This window comes from Passer domesticus, chromosome 3 (genome assembly GCF_036417665.1).
Source record: "Passer domesticus isolate bPasDom1 chromosome 3, bPasDom1.hap1, whole genome shotgun sequence".
Taxonomy (NCBI): domain Eukaryota; kingdom Metazoa; phylum Chordata; class Aves; order Passeriformes; family Passeridae; genus Passer; species Passer domesticus.
In genome coordinates, this window is record NC_087476.1 from 46715227 (window position 1) to 46738725 (window position 23499).

At 42.1% G+C, this 23499-nt stretch overlaps 1 protein-coding gene and 1 long non-coding RNA gene across 6 annotated transcripts in view; one reads left to right on the top strand and one right to left on the bottom strand.

Moving 5' to 3' along the window:
• FYN (FYN proto-oncogene, Src family tyrosine kinase) overlaps nt 1-23499 on the bottom strand; it is a 137994-nt gene that overhangs the window by 53768 nt on the left and 60727 nt on the right. The window lies entirely within an intron of this gene.
• On the top strand, nt 36-9963 carry LOC135298060 (uncharacterized). Of its 2 annotated transcripts, none has more exons than XR_010360028.1 (3): nt 36-145; nt 5596-5748; nt 9524-9963. It is a non-coding gene; the product is annotated as an uncharacterized LOC135298060 (long non-coding RNA). The 2 variants fall into 2 exon arrangements; XR_010360029.1 differs by having other exon boundaries at nt 9552-9963.

Consider the following 23499-nt stretch of genomic DNA (forward strand, 5'->3'; position numbering starts at 1 on the left):
TAGCAAATTAACCAGTAATTAACACTTTGCACCACAGGTTATGAGGTCCTGCCCACCTCTGCAAAGTTGTGAAAGTAACCACGCTTGATTCGAGAAGGATGCATGCCCACATTTCTTAACTGTCACAAAGCAGGAGCTCCTGCAGGTGAGCTGAGTGGTCACTGCACCACACTGTGCCCTGTGTTGCCACCAAGAAACTCTCCTTCCCCTTGCAGGGTATTAATCCTGGCAGCCTTCCTGCTCACAGCTTACAAAATATCTCCAGGGAAACCTCAGGCTTTTGGGGATGAGGCCATTTCAGTACAGACGACACCCAACTGTCCATCTTCTGCAGGATCTCGAGGCAGCCTCTCCCAATTCCCCGCACCTGGCTGCACACCAAACCTCACTGTACAAAGATCCTCACACTGAGATGCCAAGGAAACCACTTTTAGGAAACCGATGGGTGCTGTTACGACTCTGCCACTGAGAAAGCACCAGTGTGTCTTTGTTTCAGCAATTCACTTCATCTGCTGCATGCCACTGGGACCTTGTCCCAGGGATCTGGCTGGGATCTCATCCCAGCAGCACCCGGCCACAGAAGGTGACCTCAGAGAATTATGCTGTGGAAAAGAGTCCTCCATACCCCACTGGTATTTCCCCTCCCAAATTCACCCTTTCAGGATGAACTGGTGGACTAGCTACCTTCTTCATGGAAGTTCTTTATGCAGAATGAATGGATATGAGCACTGCTCCTGCAGGAACCTCCCAGGTCACTCAGGGCATCTACCTGTCTTCTCCTTCCCTTTCTGCATGTCGAGGGAACTGGGTGCTGCCAAGAAAGCTTTGGACTGTCTGTCCCAAGGCTGGGTTGGGCATTGGGGTTCCTGAGGACCATGTGTTTAGATGTGGGGCCCTGGTGACTGAATTTGCTTCATCTCATCAGCCTGCCAATATTTAAATTTGGTGTTTTTTAAGGAGGCAGCACAAGCTTGTGTGCATGCTGTCTGTCTTAACCTGGGCCTTTGGCCAGAAAGTATTAATCCTATCAATGTGCAAGAGTGGAAAGGCTGGAAGTGTTTGATTTGTGCCAGTTGCTGGCATCATCTCATTTTAAGCTTCTGGAATGAACCCATTTATGACTGAATGCTGCAGTGTAAATTCTGCAAATAAAACAGATAAAATAATCTCAATTACTTGAACTAAGGACTAGTTCACATATGCCACTCCAGAGATTTAGAAGGCGTTATTTCATACAAACATCTAATTAAATTTAATTATGGTTCTACAGTTATTTTTATGTTCAACAGGTGGAAAAAATGTGTTTTTCAAACTTTTGGTTATGCTCTGTAAGTGATGCCTTCTAAAACACAGCATGCAGAACATAGTAAAATCTTGGTCATGTGTCACAAACATAAAAGAAAGATCCTGTCCTCAGTAAGCATGTAGTACAAAGCTTCTGCAGAGTGAATCACAGCAAGGAAGTTTGTACAAATTTTAGGGAGGAAAAAGGCCCGTCCAAGTGTGGTGTGTATGTACGTGTATGAGTACATGCATTCACACACTCCCCACTGCTTCAGCTCTGCTATATCCAGCATTCCTATCAACAGTTCCTGCCAACAGCTCCAAACTGTGATTGGCAACTCCTTAGTCACTGACAGAGCAGAAGTTTAGGGAAAGCTGATCGAGAACAAGGTTTCAAAGCTACTAATAAAAGATGAATCAGAGCCTGCAAAAGTACAGTTTGAATTGTGCATTTTTGCATCTTTATATTTTCTGTCCTCCTGGATACCTTTTTCCCCCTCTCCCTCTGGCACAACCCCAGCTACATCCTACAGCATGAGGATATTCTGTTAAGCACACTTGCAACTGTGGTTTTAAACCTTGTAAAGGCTTCTGTCAAAAGATGTACCAAGGATCACATAGGCCAGACTCCAGGAATAGAATTTTACACATGAAGTAACTGTGATAATCTTCCTAACTCTAAACGATAAAAACTACATAGAAGTAAAGGGCTTTAATACATGGATTTAAAAAAAATAAAAATTGTAGTAAATAAAAAATAAATCAGATGCAAGGCTTTTCCTTTTATTCTAGACACAGACACAGAATTAAATAGGAGAATGTGAAACTAACCATCCCATCTGCCTTTGTAATTCACCCAGACTAGACACAGAAATGCTATGGAATTTAATGCAATGAACCCCAGAAGTGTCACTTTCACAAATCTCAAGAGGCATCATTGACCTGAGGCTGGCTGCAGTTTCTGCCCCAATTCCAGTTTAATGTATTCCAGTCTGACCCTCAAGCGACAGAGCTGCTGGAGAACACGCTAAGAAACAAATGCAGGCAATTGCTTTGACATAATTCTTTTGGACGCAGGCAGATCGAATGTGCTGATGTCAACAGAGACCAGAAAAGAGTTTTATCCAATCTCCCTTCCTCACTGAAGAAAACAATGAGAGGAAACAAAGCACAACCCAAACCCCAGACAACAACATGCCCACCTCCCAGTAGCAATACTGATACATGCTGAGAAAGGGAGGACCAAGGAAAACGTTCCTGAAGTAGCATTTGTATGTATACACTGCATTTCATTTATAGCTTAAATTCACATGACTTGCGTATATAATTGGCTCTTGCACATAACATGCATGAAACATTTGTCCTATAAGAAATACTAATTTAAAACCCCAGGAACAGCCTAATACAGTCCTTTATGGCCACAGTACATTCAAAAGATGTTCCTAACATAGTTCCCTCTACTTTAATGTAAAGCACTCTTCTGCTCTTTCTCCCGTGCTTCTAAAATTTAGGGGGCAGCATGGACCTGCTCTCAATATAATTGTCAGGACTATACCTTCCTGCCTTGACACTCACTTAAATATTCAAGCTCTATCATGCTCTGGGGCTGCATAGTTTGAAGTCAGAGAACACTGAGACAACACTGACATCTTTCTGCACAGGGACAACAACAAAAGAAGCTGGGAATATTTTTTTCCATAAGAAAGATTAATTATGGTAGGAAACCAGATCAAGGATTCCACAATGTCTATCCTGAGAATAAAAGACTGAGCTAAAGATTTTCTTCTCCACCTGGTGATGTTGCTCCTGAAATGACTTCTGTAAAAAGGGGAAGACCCACACATCATTGATATAGTATTTCAGAACTCACCAGCGAAAATATCAGGGTTGGACGTGGCTGGTCCCTCAACTTTATACAATAAAAACCAAACAAAAAAGCAGATCTCAAGCTCATTTCCTCCTCTCCCTTTTACTGCTTCTCTAAGAAAGGCTTCCAGCTCTGCTATTTACAGTTTATCTTTTTCAGTCCTCCAGCTCCTCCCCCATCAGTCCATACAGAAAGATTGTCTGCAATGGTTTAACACAAAAAACAGATGAGATACTTAAGGCTTCCCCTTTCTGTATGCCTGGAGTGTTTCCAGGAAGAGAAAGTCTTGTGAGGATTCTCACTTTGCTCTTCCGCAGCTACTTGTGTGGGTCACTCTACCACAATAAAAGCCTGCATCTGTTACCTGACCACGACTGAGAGACAGATGAAGATTACCATTTTTAATGGTAACTTTCCGTAGGAGGTGTGGTCTGAGAGAAGAGTGATCATGTGCACCAGCCATTGAAGCTACTTGATGTGGAACATTAAACCACCCCTACACAAAGTAGAAGCAGACTTTTGTCCCTTGTCTACTGTCCTTTATGTGACCTGCCCCCAGAATGTGGCCACAAGTTGTGGTCCACAGTTTGGCTGAGCATCAGAAGCCACAGAATCTTTTACTCTGTGCTGGGACCTGCCTAAGCATCACAAGGCTCAGGCAATAAGGATTTTAAGGCCACCAAACATCAGGAATTATATACAATTTAGTCATAAAATCATAGAGTGGTTTGGGTTGGAAGGGACCTTAAAGACCATCTTGTTCCAACCTTTTGCCATGGGCAGGGACACCTTTCACTAGACCAGGTAACTCAAAACCCCACCCATCCTTGCCTTGAACACTTCCAGGGATGGGGCATCCACAACTTCTTCAGGCAACCTGTTCCAGTGCCTCACCACCCTCACAGAAAAGAATTTCTTCCTCATATCTCATCTAATCCTACCTTGTTCAAGATCTTTATTAATGGCATAGGCAGTGAGATCGAGTGCACCCTCAGCAAGCTTGGGGATGACACTGAGCTGAGTGGTGCCATTGACACACTGGAGGGAAGGGATGTCATCCAGAGGAACCTTGACAGGTTTGACAGGTGGGACTGTGCAAACCCTGCATAATTCAACTAGGCCAAGTGCATGATTCTGCACCTGGGTCAGGGCAATCACCAGCATCTGTACAGACTGGGGGATAAAGGAACTAAAAGAAGCCCTGTGGAGAAGTACTTGGGGGTACAGGTGGATGAAAAATTGGATATGAGCTGGCAACATGGGACTCCAGCCCAGAAAACCAGCTGAATCCTGGGCTGCATCAAGAACCGTGTGGCCAGCAGATCAAGGGAGGTTATTCTGTCTTTTTACTCTGCAATTGTGGGATCCCACCGGGAGTTCTGCATCCAGCTCTGGGATCCCCAGCACCAGGCCTTGGACTTGTTGGAACAGGTCCAAAGGAGGGCCATGAAGATCATTAGAGGGATGGAATACCTCTCCTGTGCAGACAGGCTGAGAGAGTTGGGGTTGTTCAGCATGGAGAAGAGTCCAGGAAAACTTTAGACCACTTTCAAAGGAAGCTTACAAGAAACATGAAGAGAAACTCTTTACCAGGACCTTTAGTGACTTTAAAAAAAAATAAAAATCAGTTTTCAACTGAAAAAGGGTGGATTTAAACTGGATATGGGAAGAAATGTCTGACAATGAGGATGGTGAGACACTGGAACAGACTGCCTGGAGAAGCTGCAGGTGTCCCATTGCTGGAAATGTTTAATGTCAGGTTGGATGGTGCTTTGAGTAACATGGTCTAGTGGCAGGCATCCCTGAGCACGGCAAGAGTGTTGGAGTAGATAACTTTAGAAGTTCTTCCAATGCAAACAATTCTGTGATTGGTGATTCTGTTACTGAACTGGATTCTCACCTCCTATCACAAATGGGACTTAATGGTGCTGTAACAGAACGTGTGGAATATGGGTACAAACTATACCACTGTAGACAGAGATAAGGGAAGCACCTACATTCCAGGACAAAGGGACATGAAGAAGAGGGGATTAAGATACTCACACGGTTCTGTCTAAATGCACATATGATACAAAACAAAAAGCAAGAACCAAATGCACTCATACCTTTACACTGCCATTTGTGTGAAGAGTCAGTCTGTTATTTTTTCCATACTGTAAAGCCGTGCTTATTAGGACAACCACAGCAGTAGTTATGTAGTTCACGCTCACTATCTTTTCAGAGCAGGAAGATGCAGTCATCTGCAGTCTTCCAATACTTCCCTCTAAACATTCCCCTCTGACTCCAGTTTTCAGCGACAGCAGATTATTTGTTGTTTGTCTACTGCAGGCTGTTACAATATTTTTACAACAGGAAATGTGTGTTCCATACGTAAGAAGACTACACTTACAAGAAATAATGCAGGAAAGTGATCTAATTTCTCTTCTGCTTCCTTCCTTCTGCAGTGTGCTGCATTGAGATGTTTGTTCCAATACACAGATACCAGTTCAAGGCCAAGATTTTATTTACCCTGATTGTACAAAACAAGCCAGCACTTAAACTGCAACTCAAACAACTCAAGCTGTTGTGCTCCATTCATGTTCGTCTAAATGATTTAGGTAAGTGGGCTTAAATTTCTCTTTTCAAGTTTATTGAGCCTGTCTTATCCACGGCCAGGTATTTGTATGTCAGTGCCACAGATTTAAAACTCCTGTGAATAAAGAACACTTTCCAAAGTTGCAAACAGCAGAAAGAACAGGAAATGTCAATTTGAAGTGAACCTCAGTATCGAAGACTGTAAGAAAATGTCCATTGTGCTGCATTCAGGGAAAAGAACACAACATCTTCACTAAGCATTGCACCTACCCATGGATGTTACTCAGCTATCACTGCTGAACAAAGAAATCTGAGTAACTGCTACACTTCACTTCTCTACTTTTGGAAAGCCAGTTTTTAATTTAGGAAGTCTGAGCTAGCCTTTTAAGAGAAAACTTTAAAGCATTCTCCTATTTATTACTGGGACTGACAATACATGTATATAATAAGTTAAAAATTGCCACATGCAGCTGCCTCCAGTCTGCAACCTAAAAGCTGGCAAGAGACTCTATACTGCTACAGGGCCAAATCTGCATCAGGCAAGTTGTTGAATTTGGGAAGTTATGAACACCAGCAAATTCACAAGCTGACTATCACTGCTGACTGCTCAATGCCAAAGTTCTTGGAAAGGGATAAACAGATGGGTCAGGAAAGGACAGAACTCTGACTTGTATTGCATAGCTAACTATTGTCATTAGTAAAAATAACATCTGTGTTCATTTGTTCTCTATCTCTCATGCTGAAAACAGTCAGACCATTAAAACTCCCCACTGTATCCTGCATTTTTTGTGAGCTAAGACGACAAACTCTTTCATATTTACATGATAGAGAGGTATTTAAAACACAAATGAAATCAAGGGATACTTCCAAAAGTTATGTTTGTTTTGTATATGATGTCAGTAGTGTATTCTTCTGGTGAGGCAATATTGTCTGTGAAATGCAGATTTCCCTACGGCTGGGCTGGAGCCTCTGCTTTTTGTTTGCATTTGGGCACTTAACCATCTTCCCTGAAGATGAAGCATGAAAAATGAGGCTCCATGTTTCCTTTTGTATATATATTTTTTCAGATGCCAGGAGCATAAATATAAGCAAAAGAAGAGAGTCCCAACCTTGTCAGCTTCCCAGAACTATATTTTGTATGCTGGTGCTTTTGTTCTCCTGCAAGTTCAGCACGGCTGTGATGGCAGCACCCTGGATTCCCCCTGCCCCCAACAAGTGATACATATTAGTACATCTGTTTTCTCTGTAAAGTCTTTCTGCATTCTTTGCGGGGCACAGGAAGGATGTGGGCTCCTTTTCACATTCAAATGAGGCAAATTAGCCTTTGCCTGGTTCCTTCAGTATAATGCTTATTTTACATTTAAGCGTGAGAAAAAGGGAGGAAATAAACCCCAATATGTTAGGTGGGTTACATGTTCCATTTTGATGCAAGTCTCACTGAGCTTTGTTTTGTGAACTGCTTTCCACAGGAGATGATTTCAGGATGATAGTTTAATTAGTTCAACAGTATAATTATGTAAAATGACCAAATAGTCTGTACAAAGAAATAGCTGCCACAGACACATTAAACATGAGAAAAAGCTGAAAATGCCAACCCGAATCAGCAGGGTTCAGGCAATCCAGGGCTGGCCAGCTTGAAAGCAGCACTGCAGGAGAAAATCTGAGTGTTCCAGTGGAAACTAAGTTGAACACAATCCAGCTCCCTTATGGCATGGCAAAGGTGGCCATCAGCTTCCTGGCTTGCATCAGAAAAAGCACTTCCAGCAGGTTGAGAAATATGATCCTTCCCCTGTATTCAGCACTGGTAAGACATGACTGGAGTGCTGGATTCAAATTAGGGATCCCTGAAAATTTGGGGCTTCCTTGTACAGAAGAGATATGAACTTATTTGAGCAGATCCAGTAAAAGGGCCACAAAGAGGGTTAAGAGTTTCGACCATCCATCCTACAAGGAAAGGCTGAGAGAGCTGGGACTCTTCAGCCTGGAGAAGAAGAGGCTCTTTTAATGCGTATAAATACCTCATGGAAGGCAGTAAATGAGACAAGGCAAGACCCTGCAGTGGTTTCCAGTAACTGGTGATGGACACAAATTAAAGTACAGGAAATGCTGATTAAACATGAAAAAAAAACCCCTCTTGTACTGTGAGGGTGCTGAACACTGGCACAGGTTGCCCAGAGAGGCTGTGGAGTCTCCATTGCTGGAGATATCCAAACCCCACCTGGATATGACTCTGAGACACCAACTTCAAGTTGGTCCTGGTTTGAGCCAAGGGCTGGAGTAGATGATTTCCAGACACCCTTTCCAACTGCAGCAGTTTGTGATTCTGCCAGGTCATGTGAAGACCTGCTGCACTTACAAAAATCCTCCTCTCATTCCTTTTACAAGACAGAGACAAATGCAACAATTCAGTAAGGTAACAAAAGCGTAGTACACATTTTGCAGGGAAAAGGTGTGGTTCAGAGTCCCTCTTTTTTATGTCCTCCAATCCAAGTGGTAAAGCTAAGAGATGGGATGCAAGGAAAAACCAAACAACTGCTTGGCAAACTGTGCTTTACCCCCAACAGTTAGCACTAGGTGGAAATTCTGTGCATTCTCTTCGCACTACAGCAACTTCTTGCACAGTTAATGCACCCTATGCACAAGGTAACACACCCCACATAGAGAGCAGAGAATGAAGTAGTCAGGCGCTGTAAATTTACACTCAGCTTTCTGACAGAAATCTCCTCAGGCAGGAAGCCCTTAGCTCTGCTGACAGTCGTGTGCCAGGTTTGACAGGTTCTACTGAGACCTGGCAGAAGCTCTGACACACCTGCTAACGCATGAAGCGCTTCACCCATCTCGGCTGCCATCCTCAGCCACAGCTCTGGGATGCACCAGCCTCGCAATGGGCTGTGCCTGTGGTCCAGAGGCTTGCAAAAGCCATGTCCCAAGTCCCTGCTCTGCTCACAGACTACCCCTTGAAATAAGTTACTTGCTGTTGTTCTTGATTTTCCCCCTGTTCTGACCTGAGTCATGTAAAATGCACTTTCCCCTCAGCCTGCATGAGCAGAGCCCTGCCATGGCCTTCTGCCCTCTCTGTGAGAGCCCTGAAGCCTCCTGTGACACAGAGCAGCAAGAGTTCCTACACCCTCAGAGCTGACACTGCTTTTTCAGACACCTGGCTGCACAAAGAGCACAACCAGCTACTGTTCTCACACACCTCTCTCTGCTCCAAAGCCAAAGCCATCCAAACTGATCAGTCTAGCAGCACCACAATGTGTGTCAGCCTGAACTCCCCTTCACCCTCCATCTCCCTCCTTAAAATAGCATCACAAAGCTCCAACTCAGAGATCTAGAGTAAAAAATAATCCAATCTAGATTTAGATCCAGACTTCCCCCAAAGCCTGAGCAGTCTCAGGCTCTAGCTACCCTCAAGCAGTAGGAGTAGAAGAGCTGCTCAATTGGACACTGAAGCCTTTTACACTCGTTTATTCAAAGGTGTTGTGGTAAAGAGGTAAATGGAGAGCCTGAATAATTCAGAAAGATCTCAAAAACAGTGCAAATGAAAATATACTTTAGGCATCCTAGGATCAGTCAGTTTCTCTATAATGAGGCATCCATAACACTTTCCATTTTAGCCTGTTAAAATAATGAGATTTATTATTCCTGTCACATGTCCTTTCTGAAGACACTGGGAGGGTGTGGGAGAGGTAAGAGAGAAAATCAGTCACCACTTGCCAAGAGTAAATTAAGCACTCAAAAGTTATACATTCATGTATAAATTACTCAAAGGAGTTTCATTTTTTCCTTTCCTCCTAGCTTATATTTTTCTCTTCCTGTCCTGCAGCCCTTGTTCCCACTGCTGTCAGTAACCACCTGCCTGCAGAGGACAAGCTGGGCAGTAGCAAACAATTCTGGATCTTCCCCCCTTTCATCATGAGAATTCATTTGGACTCTCTTTCCCAGACCTCAGAGCATGCCTGATTCCTGGGAGCAGAACAGAGAACAAGAACAGAGTTAATCTTCAGCAATGTGATAAAAATCACTCTCTCACACAGACAACTGGAGAGGGATTTCAACAGAACTGTTGTGCCAAGCACCTGATAGCAAAACCTGAAACTGTTGCCAACCCACACCTTCCTGCTCACAGACACAGCTTGCTCAGTCTCTCCCCAGCACTCCCACTTCTCTACTAAAATCTAAGTCACCACTGAGCAAACCCTCTCACCAAAAAGAGAGGCCACTCTTTCTGTAACGAAGACACAAGTGTGGCTGCATTACAGGTGGGCTCACCTCATCTTCCTTTCTATTTTTTTTTATGATTGAAAAAATAGTTGTGGAAAGCACATTAAACAACCAGATTGGAGATGGCATAGGAGGACAGGACACAGGGGCATTTCATGGCTTTGGTGCAATCTAAGAAGCCTCCAATGAGCAGGCAGGTGAGCTGAGCAGCTGGGAAGGGAGGGGAGGAGGGGGCAGCAGGAGATGAGGAGAGGGCTACCAGCAGCTTGCTCTCCCAAAGCCAGTGCCAGCTGGCAGCTACATGTTGCTGGTTGCGTGTGGGCTGTGAATATAACAGAGGAGATGAGCCTTTAGGGGAGGAGCTGTCTGATAAATCATTAATGAATGAAAATATGAAGTAATCAGTCTGCCTGGGAGGCAGAATCATCTAATGATGAGGGTGATGGACTAGGAAGCAGGAGATGAGGTTCCTATCTCACCCACAAGACCGCTGGCACACGAGCTCCTTTTGCTGTGAGTAAGAAGATGCAGCCACTTCCTGACATTGAAGGGCATCTTTCTTAATACCAACACAGAAAACCCACAATCTAGGTGATAATAAAATTTACAGCATCCTTTGTGGAAACTGCACCCCCAGCTTCTCTTTTGTTGCAGGCAGTGCACAAAGAACCAATATTCCTTCTCAGAGACATCTTCACTAAACCAGATTTTTTTTTTCAAAGCAATAACAAAACTGAGCACGACCTTTCAGCAGCACCAGTGGCATTTAATTTTAAATCGATCAAATACACACACAGTACTAATTACCCATGGGTGAGGTTTTTTTTTTTTCTTTTTAGCAATCAGACTGGCTGCTGGAAATGTAATGGTATGTGTCTGTGTGAACAGGGACACTCAGCTTTCTCTGTGCTCTCCAAAACGAAGAGGAAAATGCTTGAGAAATGATGTTTAAAGGGGCATTTGTGTTTGTGGGGATAGCTGCAGGGGCACCAGACACATGCAGTCAGAAAGTGATGAGGTTGACAGAGGAAGGGGCAGGAGGTTAGCACAGTTTCTTTTGCACAAAGACCTAGCAGAACGTGTCATGCTGCACAAAATCAATACAGCCCTTGCATGAACAAGAAATTGTCAGGTTTGTACAGTTCACAGGCTTATTTGGAAAGATGCTCACAAAGGTGATTCTTAATTTTTATGAAATCTTTTAACTGCTCTCTTTCCTCTGTCTTAAGATCCCTGAACCTTCAAGGCTATTGTTTTAAAACAGTGTTATTCTAAAACAAACACCAAAGACACACTTGGCACAAATTGAAACCATCTAATGTTGGCACATTTGAGGGATAAGAGGTGCAAGGGCTTTATTGACCAATGTACTTTAAAGATTTTCCAGAGTGACCGATGCATAGACTGCAGCAGAAACCATAAATAGAAGGCACATATGGCCAAGACAGAGACAATGTTTATAGAAACTCAAACAAGCACCTGAGGAGATCTGTGGTTTTTAACTACCTACCTATTTGTGGCACTGAAGTCCAGTTTAATTGTTCTGCCAAACATTGCTGAGCCACAACACGTTTATTATAGTTTATGGAAGAACCTGCTCAGGCAATTTTACAAGGAAATTGCCTGTGCCTAATCTAATTGCTAAGAAGTAGCTAAAATTACATTAGTCCTGGATAGAATAAGAAAGAAACAGGAAGCTCCAAAAGGTTCAAGAGGCATCACAAGGCTGTTCCTGTAAATCACAGCATTGCAGATTTGAAGATGAGATCCCTGGAGAGGCTCCCAGTCACAGTCAGACACTGTTTTTGACCCAGAACAAACATAACACAGGTGAGATGACTTACAGCACATAAAAGTATGATTTCTCACATACTTAATCTTTCTTCTAGTTACTGAATACATTTACATAATAAGTGGGGTTTGGAAATTACCCACTGATGAGACAATACAGATTTAAATGATCTGCAGTGTTAGTTTCTTCTACTTGCAAGCTTTAGCAGTCCTTGCAAAATATTTAACTGGGCTCCATTGAAGAATCCTATTTCTCAAGATTTTGTTTAATCATAAGATAAGCAACACCTATAAAATTTAACAAATGGATTAGGGTGGCTTAGATGTTTTCAGACTCTTGCAGACTACTAGCATGTAATATTAGGAGGAATTATTTATGTAAATTAAAATTTAATTGGAGGTTGCTGGACATGCCAAGCAAGCTACAGTCAAGCTTGTTAACACAGTAAATGTGTCATTACCTGCCACATAATCACAGAAATACCTCTGGAGAGTCACTTACTAGTTTATGTCTTGCCAAACTAACCAAGAACAGATTTCTGACAGCACCAACAGCTACTTTGACACTTTGTATGAGCCACCATGATTTCAACTGGCATACAGCCTGTTGTTTTGCTCATGTGTTCTGGGTTAAAAATAAAAGAAAAAAAAAAGAAAATTATTTTAAAAATCAGCTCTCTTCACACTCCCCCACTCCACTGACACAGAGGAGCCTAGAGCAGAGAACCTCAACTCAAACTGGTTAAATACAAGAAAGGGCAAGTTGTGAACAGACAAAGCAAGCTTCAAGGGCATTTCTCTCAGACTTTCACAGTTTTCTGGTACTTCAACCACCCCTGACTTGCAGAGCATATTAAATTTGCTGCTCTCACTGTCCACTATCATTAGAGAGCTGTCCATCAAAAACCAGATTTCTATGAGAGCTGGTTAAAAACCTGAAGAAAATATACAACTAATTGCCAGCTGTGCCTAGGGGATCTTCTTCCTCCACCCTGGAACAGGAAAATGGTTTTATATTTTTTATTGTGCTTTTACCAGGTTTTTGTTGTTGTTGCTTTGTTTGTTTTTCTTTTATTTTCTTGTGTTCAATAGTTAAGGAGAGTTCTTGTCTGGGTGACAAGTAAAAGCATCTCCAGCCCCGTGGAGCCTAAAGCCACACCATAAAGCTCCTGGAATTTATCCCAGACATAAGAGATTCAAAAGAGCATAGCAAGACATTGACTACATTCATGAGTAGCTTCAAAAAGAGGAGAAATATTCTGGGCAAAAAAATATCCTGAGAATTGCTGGTTACAGTGGAAGCAGAGCAGCGTTGGTAACTTGACACAAAAATTCTCCACCCAGCAGCACTCTTACAGCTCCTACTGAAGCAGGATGGTGTCCTGGAATGGTACTGGACTCTCATAGTATTGAGCAAGAGTTTTCTTAGAGAAGAGGTAGTTAAAAGTGCAGCTTAGGAATTTTTTATTTCTTTAATCAGAAGCACAACCAGGGAAATATTTAATACAGTAATAGAAACTATTGATCTTAACAGAAATACTTCATACAGCAATTAGAAGAGCCGTGGAATATAAATTACTTTTGTGCTGTCTCAAACACATGCCTCAAAACAAATCCCATCATTTTCTTTTGATTTCTGCAAACTGTAAAAGGGGTCTTGCAACACCAAAGTAACAGATCTGTTTCCCACAAAATTTAAAATTAGGGTCTCACATACATTCATCCAAATCACTCATGCAGGAAACTATGGATAAAAGCAGATGCAAGTTAGGGGACCTAAAGTGGATGGTAAAGCAAGCTCTTTAACAAAACCAATATGAACGTGAGTTCTTCCCGAAGACCACTGGCTGTGAACAGCAAGCAGCTCCAGTGCTTCCTCCCTCTGCCTGGAAACAGAGCTCCTTCCTCAGAGCTCTTCCCAACATCCATCCACCTTCTGAAGTGTTTTCACGCTGGGCTGCTTTTTGCCTGCTAGGTAATACATAGTTCCTTTGCACACTGCTGCAAGAGATGTTAGGTGAAGGGTGGATGAAGGGTGCTACACATTTTGCTGAGCATAATCCACGTGAAACTGCTCAGAGCACGGCAGGAGCTGCAGTTCTGTGCAAGATTCAGTGTTGCTGATAGAAGCCAATGGCATATTCCACACACATGACTGGACAAGCAACTGTGTCTGGATAACAGCACACCACATGAACAGGGTGACACACACATGGAAGGCACATGCTGCACTAACACAGAAATGGTGAGCACGTTAGTACCAACATGAAAGAATTCTGTTTTACACTAGAAATGTAGCTTGTGTCTTCAGCATACTCTTGTTTCCTTGGGGTGAGCAAAAGGCTGTTGCAAACAGCCTCATAGTTCAATACAGGCTTTCCTTCTGCTTTGTCAGCTTTGATTAGTGCTCCCTCTCTGTCATCTGAAACACTTGGCTTATAAACAGTCTAACCTAAAAAAGAAAACGAAGACATGTACTGTAGTTTACAACTGTGCCTGATAATCCCCCAACACTATCTAATGACATACAGGAAAGCCAGTGGTTAAACTCAGACTAAGCCTCCCTGTGTAATTACAGTCAGTTAGAGGGCAAAACCAAAGAGAAAAAACATTCAAAAAAGCAATGGAATGGTCTTGGGCTTCTACAAAGGCATTTAGCAGATACCAAAATGTTCATAATGGGTATCTTAAAAATAGGACAGTGGATATTGCATTGTCTTCCCCACCAAAAAATGTGCCACTTCACTTGTATACAAATTTCTTTTCCTATGTTTTGACACATTTGGCATAATGACCATGGTAGAAAACAATGAGAAGTCTACAGCATCTATCAGCTGTCAGCCTCTGCTTTCTATATGTCTAAGCATGTATTTTGAACTACTCTATAGATAGAGCAGAATTTCCTGTAACAGATCTTTCATCAGCCTCTGTCTGACAAGAATAAAGACATGTAGTGGCCTAAATATTTCTCATCAAAGGATGTAAATGGAAGGAAATAGGGGAAAAGGGGATTATGTTTGATAGTAAATGGCATGCAGAGACACTAATTCCCTAATATTGAGGAATTAGAAGAGGAGGAAAAAATGGACAAAAACTCTTAAGTGTCACGCACAAGCAACAAATATAATGGAAAATGAGGACTTCCCCAGACTGATGATTCTGTCCAATTACAGCTGACCAGACTCAGCACCCCTCAGTAACAGATGCTGCTGACTGATGAAATCACTAGCTTATAGCATACTGTACTTCAATTTGGTGTAAGTTCCACTGAAGAAAAAGACAAACTTTTAACTTTTGATAAGCAGCAAAACGGGACAAGAGAAGACCCAAAATCCTGTTTCCATAGTGTACAATTGAAGTTTTGTTCACATAGAGTCTTCTTTCCATGTAGCATCTTAACTGCATGAATGGGAATGTCTGTTAACCAGGGATCAAAGTAGTTAACATTTCAGATCCTATTTAACATCTATGTCTATTTTTAACTAATAATTTCACAAAGAATCTAAAATGTCTTGTGCTATTTTTATCCTTCTGCCTGAAAAGTCACTACCTTTAGTTATCATGATTTTGCATAAAATGAAATATAAGGTAAGAAGTGCAGCTCAATTAAGTAACAAATTAAGCACAAAACTTATGTCAGTAAATCAATGCTATCTGAAATCATAGAATCACACAGAATCAATTAGGTTGGAAAAGACTTCTGAGATCGTCAAGTCCAACCTATGACTGAGCACCACCATGTCTACTAGACCATGGCACTAAGTGCCACATCCAGTCTTTCCTTAGACACCACCAGAGATTGAGACTGCAGCCCATTCCAATGCCCAATGAGCCTTTCTGTGAAGAAATTCTTCCTAATGTCCACCTAAACCTCCCTTGGTGCAGCTTAAGGCTGTGTCCTCTCATCCTATGGCTTGCTGTCTGGAAGAAGAGGCTGACCCCCCCCCGGCTTCAGTGTCCTTTCAGGTGGTTTCACAGAGTGGTAAGGTCCCCTCTGAGCCTCCTTTTCTCAAGGCTGAACAACCCCAGCTCCCTCAGCTGTTCCACACCTTACTGTCACTATCCTCAACTCTACACAGTCTGAAAGCTCCCTAATACACAAAGCCTCCTCTCTCTTCCTGTCCCTTCTGAAGAGCTTGTAGCCATCCATGGCAGCACTCCAGTCATGGAAGCCATCCCACTATGTTTCCATGGTGGCAGCTATGCCACAGCTTTCCTGGAAGGTTGTTGCAGGATTCAACACCACCTTGTAAGATTAGGAAGACTAGTGCTCAGCACAGCATTCAAAACCCTGGCAGAATGAGATAGTAGATTTTGTATTTTTTACTACTACCATTGCAGGACACGATCAAGGACACACACAATATTCAAGGCTTTTCAAGCTTTTGCCAGAGGGAAAATCTCAAAGCAGACTTCTCCCTATCTTGCAACACTAAACAGGCTAGGCAGGAGTGACATTTACACAGTTGAATCTTTTATTATTTTTTCTTCTTAAAAACAATAGCAGCAATATGACTTTCTATATTAAGTAGACTCCTATAGGTGGGTGCTGAACAGGTATAAAGGTCACCAGGACAAAACGCTATTTATGAGAAGGTTGTATAAACCTCTGAGGTTTTCAGAGCTAACATGAACACAAACTTGTCATGAATTTAAGATCACTGGATATTTTCTAAAAATCACCACCAGTGAGTTGCCTGATAATATGTCTTGGGAAGAGCTGACAATTCCAGACCAGTGGAGGCTGCAGAGGACCCCTTGGAACACAGGAATGTTGTTGCCCATTGTTAGCAGGCAAGGTGCAGAATGATGTGGAGCACTCCCTAACAGAGCTTTCCACCTCAGCTAGTGGAGTGTGACACCTCAAGCAGTAATCTCCCCCATCACTGAGCAGTGGCCTCCAGGATCCACCCATCTTAATTTTTATTTCGGAATGGGTATTGTGATACAGCACTGCAGGCATTCTCAAGACATGCATTAATGCATCATCTTTACACTAGTTTCTGTTCTTGATTTTTCTGGATTGCATCCAAGGCTTTCTTTTATCTTTGAGCTTAGCAGAATGATAATATAAATAACTCAATGTCCAAAAATATTCAGCTTTGGTAATCTGCAATGAGATCTCTCCTCCTCTTCATGATCCTTTACATGCAGTTTCATTACATTTGTGTCAGATGAACATTTAAATGAGAGGCAGATGTAATGAGAGATGAAGAACTAGAGCAGTGTGCTTACGCTATGAAGTGGAAACAGACACACTCCATGGACCTGGAGATCCATGCCAAATCTTATTGAAGAGATCACTTGTCTATATGCAATATATTTAGTGCCCAACATAAAGCTTCACAAAGAGCACAGAGAATCTCCTAAGCAAATCCCATAATAATTAAATCCTGATACCACAGCATCCTGTATCAAACACACATGCATTCTGTCCTCCACTTACTTTCAGCAACCTGCACTGAACCTGGCTGATAAAATAGTCTCCCAAATGACTGTAACTCTAAAATCTATTAAATCCATGAAGTATTGATGAGGCAGAATTAATGCTGAGAAAATTACTTTAACCATCTCCCTCCTCCTGTATTTCATAAAAGAAACATAGAAGAAAAGCACTGCTATGGCTGGGACTGCAAAATACAGCACACTTAGGTCAGGAAAATCTACATCTGCCCACATGCCTTACACTCTACCTATAGATCTATTTGTCATTACAATACTTATTCCTTTAGTAAGAGTAATATCCACAGAAATGGCCTTATCTGATGCTCAGAGATCACGTTCTCCTTTCTTTTTATTCCCAGATGTGATCTGTGTTTTGCACACAGCATTACCAGGCTCTCTCTCCAGTGTTCCTCACTCCCTGCACTGCAGGGCTCATTAGCTGTGGGTTGAGAGTATTACTTACTAAGACCCTGTTGCTGCCTGATTATAAACTTGGCACAAACAGACACAAGTTTGGCAATATTTTCCAAGCTGGGTGTCTGCAGGGAGGCTTTTTTTCCCCCTTGCTTTGTTGCTGTTTTGGATTTTTGGCATGACGTCAGCCAAAATTTTTCAAGCTAATTCTGAAGCAAGGCATGGGAAACTGGAGTGATTTATTCATGTGAAAAGCCTCTGGTCTCTCCTTGAACAGCTCAAGAGGTTTTGTGATTTGGACCATAACTTTCAAAGTGTCAAGGCAAAATCTTTGTGTTTTGATCTCTGCAGAAAACTCCCAAACATGACTAAATTACTAACCTCAGAAAAAAAAAAAACCACCTTAATTTGCATGAGCTCACTAAGGAGGTGATGCTTCTTAGCAACTAAATTCCCTGGAGATCCCACCTACAATGCTCCAGGATCCCACGACCAGTTGGGTGGCACCTGCCTGCTGGAAGCTGCAGTTACGCTGTGAGTGATCAGAGCTGACCATGAGCCCAGCTGCAAGGCTGCTCCACAGCTAATTCTGAGCTCCTGAAAGCTGGGATAGCCCTGCATCAGGCAGGTGTTTGCATCCAGTTCTCTGCAGGGGGAGGAACAGGAACATAAGATGTGAAACATGCCCGAGTGATGGAACAAGAGCTTTTGTATCAACTGCACCAAGGCACATACAGAAAAGAGCAACATTGATGTAACACTCCCTAATGCAACATCTGAATTTGCAAAATGCAATGTTTTTCTTTTAATAGAGCAACTAGGAGGCTTATTGTCCAGATTAAAAAAACCACAACCAATTTAGCACTTGCTAAACCCTATCATGGATACTCAAGCTGCTCTAACATTGTGACCCACTGCAAACATCCTTGCCATTGAGCCAGCCAAGACAGATGGGAAATACAGCTCTCTTGTGTGAAGTGCTCTGTTCCACCTGCTGTTTTACCTGTCCTTCCCTATTTCTTCTCCAGTAGCTACAACAGGACAGACATCCACATAGATGGCTCACAGATCAACTCTCTTTTGCTGAGTAATTCCAACAATTGGATCACCTCAAACTTTGTGGAGGAGTGGGGTGGGGGGAGGAAGGGACAAAAAGCTCTATTAAATTAATTACCAGTGAAATGTAGGAAAATTACAGTCTGAGACACAAACATCTCTTCTGCAGGAGACTGGCATGTAACCTTGCTGTGTAGGGTTATCTGATTTAATAAAATGAGCACAAGTATAACAATGCTTCACAGAGAGCAGACTAAATCCAGTCTGGTTGGGACTGGACACATGCAGCTCTGGGCAGGGGACAAACCACATTCCTCAGAAATCTTATGGACCAGATTTAACATTTACTACACCCAGAAGCATCAACATTCACATCTTCTGAATTGATTAGACTGGAAGAAAAGAAACAGAATAAAATTGAAGGAATTACTATCATAGCATAGCAAATCTTGGTAAGCCTCAAATACATCAAAATGTTCGTTTCCCACACTTTCCTTCCTAAGGAGAAAAATAATCTTCAGCCCAAAGGAAGAGATAATGAAGAAAAGCAACAGAAGTACGCTACTGAGGCACATCAGTGCCCAAATGAATGACTTCAGAAAACTAAAAGCTGCTAGAAATAGGACCAAAATGCACCAGGTCAGCCCTAATTACAGAGAACAACTAATGACTCGAGCAAATCCTCTTGTGGGTACGGCAGAATACAGGTAATAAAGAAAAAGGCCCAGCAGCTTATTTTTGTAGTGAGAGCACAGATAATACATAGATGCTCTATAACACTTTCTGTCAGAAACCTGACAGGTGTGAAGAATTACCAAGAGAAATGCAATAGCATTTTTGGTAGACATCAGGGATATAAATAATTGTACCATACAAATTGGACACCCAGGAATTCACAAGGCATCACAGCCTTTCTAAAGACAAACAAATTTACTATGAGTAAAAATACTGAAAATTTAGTTTTATATAATTTCTTAAAATCAAAGCAGCCATTACATGCTATTTTTTTCCCCCTTGTGTCTAAAATAAGGAGAGAAAAACCTGACTGCTCTATTAGGGGAGAAAAAAAACCCCAAAATAGCAGATGAGTGTATTAGCCCAAATCCAAATTTTCCTTGATATATCTGAGCTACTGATATAATAACGGAATCCATTGTTTAAGATGTGCAGCTAGCTGCTTCTAGTCTACAGAGAAGTGTGCAAATAGAAGCAAAGCATCTCAGATTTCAACTGAAACATCAAAAAACCCTCAACTTGGGAAGGTATCCCTGTCTAAATTTGGAGGGGAAAGAGCCATGGACTCCCAGGCTCTGAGATACACATTCAACATCAAGGCCTGTGTTTGCAGCATTCACAGCTTTTCTGGGAAGCAGAAATCTATAGGAAATGGACGAATGCTCAGTTGCATACCTGGTGCAGAAAGGTGCAGATCAGGTTCATGGTACAGCAGTCCCTCAATTCACTTCACAGCTTTATCCTGCCCTGATCTTGATGGCTTACACTGACAGAACCCCAGACTGCACAGCATAAGTCATGCTTAGAAATACAAAAAATGTTATGAAAGGCAAGAGTTTCAAGGGTAGTCTGGACTGGCAAAGAGCAGTGTGACTGTGGGAAAAAATACAACAGAGATTACCCCAAGGTTTTTTGTCCTACATCAGTCAGGCTTCTTGTGAGTCCTTGAGATGTGGAAGGGTGGCCGTTCCGTGACATGCCATGGTCAACCTACAGTGCCATATGAATATCTGCTCTGGCATCCACAAGGATGCTTCACAGAAATCTCATCTAATGAAGGGTCTTCTCACACTGTCATCAGCTTAGCTGAGGGAGTTTTAAATTCAGCCAAGATTCCCCTCCCAGCACTCAAGTATACATCTCTAATCAGATCTTAAATCCATTATGAGTTTTTGATCTAGAGGCTGCATGACCTTTTCTAGGACTTTGATACAAGATGAACAAATAACTGCTGAGCCTCTGAGCTATGTCAAGATAAATTCAAAACGTCCTCTTGATGTCCAGTACTTCTTGGATTCAGTAGGTTAGGGACAGAGGCTGGGCAAAACTGTTTCATTGTCATTACATTTCCTGCAATTATTTTTAAACTCTCTTGGAATTTGTAATGCCACAGGCAAATATATAATAGGGTCAGAGATATTTCAGAGATTCTCACATATGAGAAAATCAATGTCCCTGATTATTCTACTTCAAAATAAGATGTTGCAAACAGTTTGAAGTGGGAAGCGTGAAAAGAACAGCTGTGAAAACAAAGAAAATTTGCACTCTGTTTATGTACTTTAATGGCTGCGGGAAAACAAATTTCAGAGCAAAATCCTGGAGAACAGACTGACTTGAAAAAATTCCAGGCTGTTTACAACCCAGCAGTGAGAAGTGCCTCTTTTCATTGACTTAGATCACTATAAGCAAGTGAGAAAAGCTGGCAGTTTTCAGTTTGTCAGCTAATCCTCTTCCAAATTTCAAAATTCAACCAAGTCAAGCAGCCATGCTCTTTGAGCCTGAACCTTAGCTATAGGTTGAGAAACATTGCCCAAGTAGAACCTCTCTGAACCAGACTGTTGTTTGCTTTTTTTCCCCACTAGCAAGTTTACTGCATCTGCATGATACCAATTTCCGTGGAGCCACATGAAGCAACTTTCCTGACTTTGAGATCTTCTTCAAGACTTCCTTCTCACAGGTAGAGAAGATGCAGAGTTCGCACTGATGGACAGCGAACAACAGCAAGAAGAAAGCACTTTTTTCCCTCTGAGGATGGTCAAACATAACAGATGCCCAGAAGGGCTGTAAAGTTTCCAGCCAGCTGAATTTTGAAAATCAAGGCCCTGAGCAACCTGACCTAACAGGACCTATTTCAAGTGGGGGTTTAGACAAGACCAAAAGTTTGTACAAGTTTCTTGGCAGTTTTGTGGCAGTTTTTTCCGACCAGGATTATTCCATGATTCTAAGAAGCATGCTTCTGTCACATTCCCCTTGCTGCTCTTGAACTGTCCTCTCTTATTAAGGTGAGCCATGGAGACCAGGCTGGCCTCAGGTGAAGCATCTTTGAATGGAAATTAGAACAAAACCATCCAACTACCAGGTCTGCTGATAAGCTTTTTTCCCCCTTGTTGTTACATAGCATCACTATTTCCAGATAGTTCTCCTCTTTCATCTGTGAACTTTGTCATACCTCACACAAAGTTCAGCCAACCTGTAAGGACACTGGACAGCTTTTAGGATTAAAGTACCAGTACTACCACCAAAAAGAAAGCTAGATATAGATCCTGCCCTCTTTTGCAGCAAAGTCACCAAGTTTTGTGGAAGTTACCACAAAATCTCATGGACTAATGAACTCATGCTCTGATCTGTGTCTCATCTGTGACCCTACAACCGAATTCTAGTTAAAAAATTGTTGTTTGTATTTCTCATAGGAATAGAGAATGTAAACTTATAACATGCACAGTTGGCAGAAAATCTGATCCAAAGAGAGAAAATAATTTAAAAGAATGAGCTGCAGTAGGGTTTACCCAGCGGGGCACTTGGGCAGGACTTTTCATGTGTTTGGCCAGCTTCTTTGTGAAATTCTGGGCTTGACTACCCTATCTTTTCCTGTCTCTAAGAGTAACTGTTCTGTAGAAGGGTAAGTGATCTACATTTAAACATCTGCTAGCTAATCCAGATCTTTCTATATGTAACAACATATAGGGGTTTTTAAATAGTATAAAAGAACAAGTGTTCTCACAGAGCCAGTCTTTAATTTTCAGTTTTCTACCCTGCAGGCTATCTGACTCTTAAGTCTTCTGCCAGTGGAGAATAAGCCAGTTTTCATCTGCAATCTGCACATTCTGCCTGGAAAAAAAGTACCAGCCCAATACCCTGCTTGGGCAAGGGAAAGCAGGGATGCAGCCTTCTGCTGACATGTTTCTTTTTCCAAGGGTGATTGATTGGTACTATCCAGAGTTGTGTATATTGATGGTCTCCTAGAGGGAAAAGCAAGATAAGCCCACTAACGGCTCCAGATCTGCTGCCTTTATTTTCTGCAGGTTTGAAGAGCTTTCTCTGAATCACTTCCCTCTAGTTGGGACATGCCACTAATTACCTCCTGCTCTTCTCTCTCCCCTTCTACTTCAGAGTGGTGCAGCTCAGCAGCACAGACACACGATGTGCCATATTTCCAGAGCACACAGGACCAGAGAAGTCTGTTGGAGGCTGATGCCTCTGGAAGTGTTGCATACAGTACAGTCAGACAAGCAGCAAAGCTTGTCATCTGGTATGGAAAGGAGGAAGAGGAGAACTGGTACAGCACACATTAACCATCTCCTTATCTCTCAGACATAAGCAAACCATCCTAGTTCCACATGGCAAAGGTGTCAGTCAGACATTCTGGGAAGAAATGGAAGGATTGTAGAAGGACTGGACACCCCCACCACCTTGGGAAATACATACTCCCTCTGCATTACCTTCGCTCCTGATCTTTTATAAAGCTAGCCTGCTTTTTTTGTACCCCTTGTTTTTTAATTAGGCCTTTTTATTTCTTCTACTCCAGGTTTCAGCTCAACCACTCTTCACCAGAATGGAACAGCTACAAACACAATAAGCAGATGCCACTGGAGCAAATGAAAACACATTCCTTGCCCTGAGGCCCAGCATGCTGTTCTCTGTCAATGCTTCTCATACTGTGACTCTCCGTACCAGAGAAAGAACACATATAATCAACTATATCTCTGTATTTTCCAGAGCTAAAAAAAATAAAAAATAAAAAATAAAAAAAAAAATTAAAACAGAAAAAAGCTAAAACAACCTTTATGAAATTCTTGTTGAAAACCAAAATTGATCAAGACAACAGCACT